The sequence below is a fragment of the Hylobates moloch genome, unplaced genomic scaffold (assembly GCF_009828535.3).
Source record: "Hylobates moloch isolate HMO894 unplaced genomic scaffold, HMol_V3 SCAFFOLD_1, whole genome shotgun sequence".
Taxonomy (NCBI): Eukaryota; Metazoa; Chordata; class Mammalia; order Primates; family Hylobatidae; genus Hylobates; species Hylobates moloch.
This window is the reverse complement of record NW_026652276.1, coordinates 142,272,457-142,280,670: the sequence shown is the minus strand read 5'-3', so window position 1 is coordinate 142,280,670 and position 8,214 is coordinate 142,272,457. Positions and strand designations below refer to the sequence as shown.

General features: G+C 35.9%; 1 protein-coding gene across 13 annotated transcripts in view; it reads right to left on the bottom strand.

Annotated features, from left to right (window-relative positions):
* Positions 1-8,214, bottom strand: part of SKAP2 (src kinase associated phosphoprotein 2) — a 218,836-nt gene that overhangs the window by 99,226 nt on the left and 111,396 nt on the right. The window lies entirely within an intron of this gene.

The window sequence follows — 8,214 nt, the reverse complement described above, 5'->3', positions numbered from 1 at the left end:
AACTCCTAAAAATCTATCCTACAAATTAAAATGCTGTTACATGATGGTGTATAAGCCAGAATATTCACTGATATACCATTTGTGACAACAGAAAGATGGAAAATGCCCAGCAAGAGGAACATTATGAAGCCATTCTAAATAATGCTATAGATCTGTGTGTATTAATATGCAAAGATATATACTAATGTAGAAAGATGTCCATGATACTTAATTGAAAAACACAAGTGGTATACTAATATATAGTGATATACCTTTTTAAATACCTTTTGTTAACTTTTTTTATTATACTTTAAGTTCTAGGGTACATGTGCACAACGTGCAGGTTTGTTACATATGTATACATCTGCCATGTTGGTGTGCTGCACCCATTAATTCATCATTTACGTTAGGTATATCTCCTAATGCTATCCCTCCCCCCCCCACCCCCACCCCACAACAGGCCCTGGTGTGTGATGTTTCTCTTCCTGTGTCCATGTGTTCTCATTGTTCAATTCCTACCTGTGAGTGAGAACATGTGGTGTTTGGTTTTTTGTCCTTGTGATAGTTTGCTGAGAATGATGGTTTCCAGCTTCATCTATGTCCCTACAAAGGACATGAACTCATCCTTTTTTATGGCTGCATAGTATTCCATGGTGTATATGTGCCACATTTTCTTAATCCAGTCTATCATTGTTGGACATTTGGGTTGGTGCCAAGTCTTTGCTATTGTGAGTAGTGCCGCAATAAACATACATGTGCATGTGTCTTTACAGCGGCATGATTTATAATCCTTTGGGTATATACCCAGTAATGGGATGGCTGGGTCAAATGGTATTTCTAGTTCTAGATCCTTGAGGAATCGCCACACTGTCTTCCACAATGGTTGAACTAGTTTACCGTCCCACCAACAGTGTAAACGTGTTCCTATTTCTCCACATCCTCTCCAGCACTTGTTGTTTCCTGACTTTTTTTTTTTTTTTTTTTTTGAGACGGAGTCTCGCTCTGTCGCCCAGGCTGGAGTGCAGTGGCGCAATCTCGGCTCACTGCAAGCTCCGCTTCCCAGGTTCACGCCATTCTCCTGCCTCAGCCTCTCCGAGTAGCTGGGACTACAGGCACCCGCCACCATGCCCGGCTAATTTTTTGTATTTTTAGTAGAGATGGGGTTTCACCATGGTCTCGATCTCCTGACCTCGTGATCCGCCCGCCTCGGCCTCCCAAAGTGCTGGGATTACAAGCGTGAGCCACCGCGCCCGGCCTTGTTTCCTGACTTTTTAATGATCGCCATTCTAACTGATGTGAGATGGTATCTCATTGTGGTTTTGATTTGCATTTCTCTGATGGCCAGTGATGATGAGCATTTTTTCATGTGTCTTTTGGCTGCATAAATGTCTTCTTTTGAGAAGTGTCTGTTCATATCCTTCACCCACTTGTTGATGGGGTTGTTTTTTTCTTATAAATTTGTTTGAGTTCTTTGTAAATTCTGGATATTAGCCCTTTGTCAGATGAGTAGATTGCAAAAATTTTCTCCCACTCTGTAGGTTGCCTGTTCACTCTGATGGTAGTTTCTTTTGCTCTTTAGTTTAATTAGATCCCATTTGTCAATTTTGGCTTTTGTTGCCATTGCTTTTGGTGTTTTAGACATGAAGTCCTTGCCCATGCCTATGTCCTGAATGGTATTGCCTAGGTTTTCTTCTAGGGTTTTTATGGTTTTAGGTCTAACATTTAAGTCTTTAATCCATCTTGAATTAATTTTTGTATAAGGTGTAAGGAAGGGATCCAGTTTCAGCTTTCTACATATGGCTAGCCAGTTCTCCCAGCACCATTTAATAAATAGGGAATCCTTTCCCCACTGCTTGTTTTTGTCAGGTTTGTCAAAGATCAGATGGTTTTAGATGTGTGGTATTATTTCTGAGGGCTCAATATCTCTGTTTTGGTACCAGTACCATGCTGTTTTGGTACCAGTACCATGCTGTTTTGGTTACTGTAGCCTTGTAGTATAGTTTGAAGTCAGGTAGCATGATGCCTCTAGCTTTGTTCTTTTGGCTTAGGATTGACTTGGCAATGCAGGCTCTTTTTTGGTTCCAAATGAACTTTAAAGTAGTTTTTTCCAATTCTGTGAAGAAAGTCACTGGTAGCTTGATGGGGATGGCATTGAATCTATTTTAAAAAATGGCAGTATGGCCATTTTTTGAGATGGAGTCTTGCTCTGTCACCCAGGCTGGAGTGCAGTGGTACAATCTTGGCTCACTGCAACCTCTGCCTCCCTGGTTGAAGCAATTCTCCTGCCTCAGCATCCCGAGTAGCTGGGACTACAGGCATGTGCCACCACGCCTGGCTGGTGTATTTTTTGTATTTTTTGCAATTTTTTGTATTTTTAATAGAGACGGGGTTTCACCGTGTTAGCCAGGATGGTCTCGATCTCCTGACCTCCATGATCCGCCCACCTCGGCCTCCCAAAGTGCTGGGATTACAGGCGTAAGCCACTGCGTCCAGCATGATATACTTTTTTAAAATTTAAGAAATATCTGGTTCCATATTTTTTCTAGCATGTATATGTATTCTTACAACTCAGAAAAAAGTCTGGAAGGGCACATAGAACTGTTTGCAGCTCTTACTTCTAGGGAGTGTAGGGAATTTTTTTTTTCCTTTTGCAGAGAGGGAACAACTTTGTTATAAGCATGTATTATACATTTAAAATTTTATATAATACAATTTTTAAATTTGTAAAACAAAAAATAGGCTTTTAAGTAATTTAAATCAATTTCTATTATTAAAATCATAGCCAGAAAAATGCCACCCATTAATCTATAAAATTTAATTTAATCAATACAAGTATAGTTTTATAATACAATGATACAATTTGAAAACAATATTCCCAACGTATATGAAGGTACTACTTTGAGAATGTTCACATACCTGGCTATTCTTCAAATAGGCCAAGTCTCATGTACCCACACAAGTTTTCACTCTGCTTGAAATGTGCTATTCCCTCACCTTTCTCCACTTAACCCCTCACCACTATCATTGTCTAGAAAGCTTTCAGCTTACCCTTTAAGATACAACTCAACGCACTGAAAAGCTTTCCTGTTGTGACATAAAGAAAACATTTTCAAGACAAATGATTTCTTAAAAAAATTAAAGGAATATATTTCCTCTGATATAGATAATTCTAATTCTTGTTAAATTTTTAGAGTAATAAAAAGTTGCCTATGTGAAAACAAAATAGCCATTAACTTTTAATTACCCAGATATTTCTACCTTTTCTAAAAATCTCCATGTGCTTATAGAAACATAGCCAAAGGCTTCAAAACAATTCCTGATCTGGGAAAAATACAAACGGATTTTTGGACATCCACATGAACTAGACATGTTCTTGTTTAGAAAGTTGGCATTTATGACAAATTTTCCAAAACGAAATGAATCTAAATTTGTTGATATTACAAAAATAACACAATAATGTATTTTTGCTCTATGTCAACTTAAATGTCTTCAAACTGATGTAAAAATATGCATAAAAATAACTGTGCTAGGCAATAACTTGTATTCCAAATTCCACCTGGGGAAACGAATTTTATGGCTATACTATAAACTTCTAAAATCCTGAAGTTTTAATAGATATACTGACACAACCTTAACCATAACAGCTCTAGCAATTGCTGCTATAATCAATCTGTCAGTTTCTATAATAGCTATGAAAAATCCATTAATATGAATGATGTACACTTCACATAGTGCACTACACAACAACCACACAAGTTATGTCATCTCCATTCTGAGTAGCAAATCAGCAATCAATATTTGTAAAAGCAGCAGCTAATCCTTTGTAAAATCACTGGTTCAGTGATTGAGGAGTTTGCTCAATCCACACAGTTAATCCCTCTTCATCTGCTTGAGCCCTCTCTTTATCCCAGCCTCTTACAATGCTAGCTATGGCAGATTAATACATCTCCACATGCTAAACATGACCTGACAATTGACACAGGATATTGCTGACAGGATAAGCTCTACAAACACTGGCCTTTTAAAAGGGAAGCTTAAAATTAACATTAAGAAACCCAAAGTTTACAAACAGGCTCACCACTATCCCTTCCCAACTCCAGTTATCTGATTTATTGAGCTCACCCTCCTTGGGAAATAGAGCACTATTTTTGGTTTGAACAAGTTTTGTTGATGACTGTAGAATGCTTATTCATAAAGCATTTCCTGTTATCCATCTTTAAAATAAAGGTAAACACAAGTTTTCTGGCCAAGAAAAGACGCCCATTTGTATAGAACCATTTAAAGAATTCCTGTGTGTGAAGTAAAAGTGACAGTACTCAGCTACTTCAAAGTTCTACATTTGAAGAAAATCTCAAAAAAGCATCTTAATGCTTAAAACAGAGCTTTGAGTGAAAAAAAGATGCATTTCCATACTGAAAAGTGATGAACAATACTCTAAGTTCTCTGTGCTAAAAGAAACATATTTTAAAGATATAAAATAAAAAGTTTAATCATCCCTAACAATTAGATAAAATAACAAATCTTTTTTTAGGAATTACACTAAATTTTACTTAAAGATCCAACATAAATTTCCTTAACAGAGTTATTTCAGTTCACATATTCCATGAATCCTTGGAATTCAAACTACTTGAAATTCTAAACTAATTGAAACTACTCAAAGGGAAAGGAAATGCAAATTCATGTCAAAGTAATAGTAAAACATATGCCTAGAAAGAAAAATTATTTCCTAACCCAAGACAGTAAATGAAATCTTTTTAAAGGAATTGATTTTTTTAATAAAGACAACAAAACTACTTTATATATACAACTTCTGGTTATAGTCATGCTCCCTTATCTATCGATGGGAAATACGTTCCAAGGCCCCCAGTGCATGCCTGAAACTACAGATAGTACCGAACCCTACATATACTATGTTTTTTCCTATACAAATACACTTATGATAAGGTCTGATTTATAATTTAGGCACTGCAAAAGAATAACAATTAATAATAAAATAAAACAATTATATTAATAATAATATACTGTAATAAAAGTTAAGTGAATGTGGCCTCTCTCAAAATATCTTATTGTACTGTAACCTATTTTCGGACCCTGGTTGACTGTGGGCAACTGAAACCACAAAAGCAAAACCTCAGATAAAGGGTGACTACTGTAGTTGTGTCAAATTTAGGTGGAATATCAACCAAGCAATTACATCTTACAGTTTTCGTTCCTCCTTGAGAGAAAGAGGAGGCCACAGGAAGGTCAAAAACGAACAACATGAAAGAACTGTCTGACCAGAAGCCAAAAGCATATAGAATTTTAGAAAAGAAATGAATCAATAGTCGGTGGTATAAGTTGCTTCAGAAAGGCCAAGCAAGAGAACTACTGGAAACTGTTCACTGAATATGGAAATTAAGAGGATATAGTGATCTTGTTGAGATATCAGGGAAGAGGTAGTATGGGCAGAAGGTAGTCTGTGGTAATGAAGGAATGAAATGGGAGAAAGTGGAACAGGGAAAACATAACTGGTCTTTAAAAACAAATCTGCAGTGAAGAGAAGAGAGGAAAGAAAAATCAGAGAGGAAAGCATTTCCAGTTTTCTTCCTAATGCAATTATTTGTAGCAATATTCCCTCTTCCATATCAAGTTACACTTTAATGCAACACAGTCTTCAAAATAACTAAAAGCCAATACTGCAATTAAAAAATTTAATAATTTTAACCTTATTTAGGAATAATAAATTTGTAATGTTAAAAATGAATAACAGCTTAAAAATGATAACTAGCATTTGAAAATTTAGGCTGACATCTCCAATGTAATGCATAGATATCTCATATAGTATGTTGCATATTTTTAAAATGTAATCTTATAATTCAATGTCTTTTTCAGATATTAAGCAAAATAATTTGCTAGTCAGTGGAATTTGCTATAAAGACAGTTATATATATCATCAAATCCTACAAGACAACTGGCTCTAATTCGCTTTACTGAAGGAAGCTGAGGCACAGAATGAATAAAAAGACAGCAATACTAGTGCAATATTATAGGCGAGGCCAGGTATGGTGCCTCACACCTGTAATTCTAGCACTTTGGGAGGCCGAGGCAGGTGGACTGCCTGAGCTCAGGAGTTTGAGACCAGCCTGGGCAACATGGGGAAACCCTGTCTCTACTAAAAATAGAAAAAATTAGCCAGGCATGGTGGCATGCATCTGTAATCCCGGCAACTCGGGAGTCTGAGGCACAAGAATTGCTTGAACCCAGGAGGAGGAGGTTGCAGTGAGCTGAGATTGCACCACTGCTCTCTAGTCAGGGCGACAGAGTGAGACTTTGTCTCCAAAATATATATATATAAAATAGGGTGATATTTCTATGTCAAGAATATGTAGAAGATTAGATAAGTAGAGAAGTTTGCCAGCAGCTAAGAAAAGTAAATTTCAAAACTCTTTTGAATCATAAAAATAACTTACAGGCCACAGTCACCAATGCTATTTCATACTATCTTCAAACAGTGACATTTCCCCAGTACATTTAAATTATGATATTGCAAAGTTCAATTTATTCATAGCTTTTTAAAAAACCATATCTATTGCAGCTACTCAGGAGGCTGAGGTAGGAGGACCGCTTGGGCCTAGGAGATCAAGGCTGCAGTGAGTTGCAAACGTACCACTGCACTCCAGCCTGGGTGACAGAGTGAGACCCTGTCTCTAAAAAAGTTAAAATTAAAATTAAAAATTAAAAAAATCCACACATTATACAAATTATATACTTACTCATATGGAAATCTTTTTGTTCTATTGCTAGCTGTCTTTGAACTGCCTTTGAATCTTAAGACTCTAGACATACAATTAATGTTCTCTCCCATATAAACACATACACGTGTATGTAAAATGAATGCATATGTACGTGTATCATTCACACACACATGCAACGCTGCCCAATATATCCTAAAGAAGCTAATGCTTGCCTTTAAAAAAAAAATAGTGATGCCCGGCTAGGCGCGGTGGCTCACGCCTGTAATCCCAGCACTTTGGGAGGCTGAGGCGGGCAGATCACGAAGTCAGGAGATCGAGACCATCCTGGCTAAGACGGTGAAACCCCTTCTCTACTAAAAATACAAAAAAAAAAAAAAAAAAATTGATGCCCATAAACAGCCTGCGTTTTTCAATACAACTAAAATAATTTTCTAAAAAACAGTAAAAAAGTTTTTAAGGTGAAGGTAACTGAATGATTCAAAGGAAAGAAATTTATAACCTCTCTCAAAAACCTTTCAGACTCTTACTTAGACACCCAAGTAACCAAAATCATAAATTTGCAACCCAATTTGCCAATGTTACATGTATAGCCAGAGAACAAAATAATGCCTTTACAAGTTCCAGTATGTAACAACATTGGCCTCATTAACAATATATTTTAACCGAACAAACTTGCTAGTCAGGCATTAGTTTCTTCTTTAGGATATAATGAGAAAACAGCATTGTGCATCTCACTGACCAATTGAAGTTTACTTGTTCTGAAGAAAATGTTGTCTTCAAGTCTGAGATCTCAGGTTTCTATAAATATTTTCAATTATACTTTAATAATACCAAATATTTACTTTCTTGAATATAAATAAAAACATTTTTCTTGTGTTTTTAGTTACATAGATAAAACCAAAATTACCAAGATTTTCCATATAAGAAAATATTTAAAACGGAAAATAAGTGCTCACATTGAAAATGATCTAGTAGCACCATAAATTTCTTTGTAGACTCAGACATAAAAGATACAAAGTCTGGATTTTTTATTCCAAGGGATTCCAAAAATTTACAAAGGCAAAAAAAGTTTATGAAACTCATCCCATTATTATGGCTCAGTGCACCATATCAGGAGTTAACATGATGCCAATTTATCCATCCCTGATGATGTTAATTTTCTTCACTTATTTAAGGTGTTATCTGCCATATTTCTCCACTGTCACATGACTGTTTTTCACTTTATAGATAATGAGTATCTCACAGAGAGATACTTTGAGATGACGTAAAATATCCCATTCTTCAAACTTTCATTCACTAGTTTTAACATCTATAGATTTAGAATTCAAAGATTCTTGCTGGAGTTAATTGGAGTCATGCATCACTTAACAACAGGGATACATTCTAAGAAATACATCATTAGGTGATTTTGTCATTGTATAAACATAATGACATGTACTTACACAAACCTAGATGGTACAGCCTACTACACACCTAGGCAATATTATAGCCTATTGCTCCT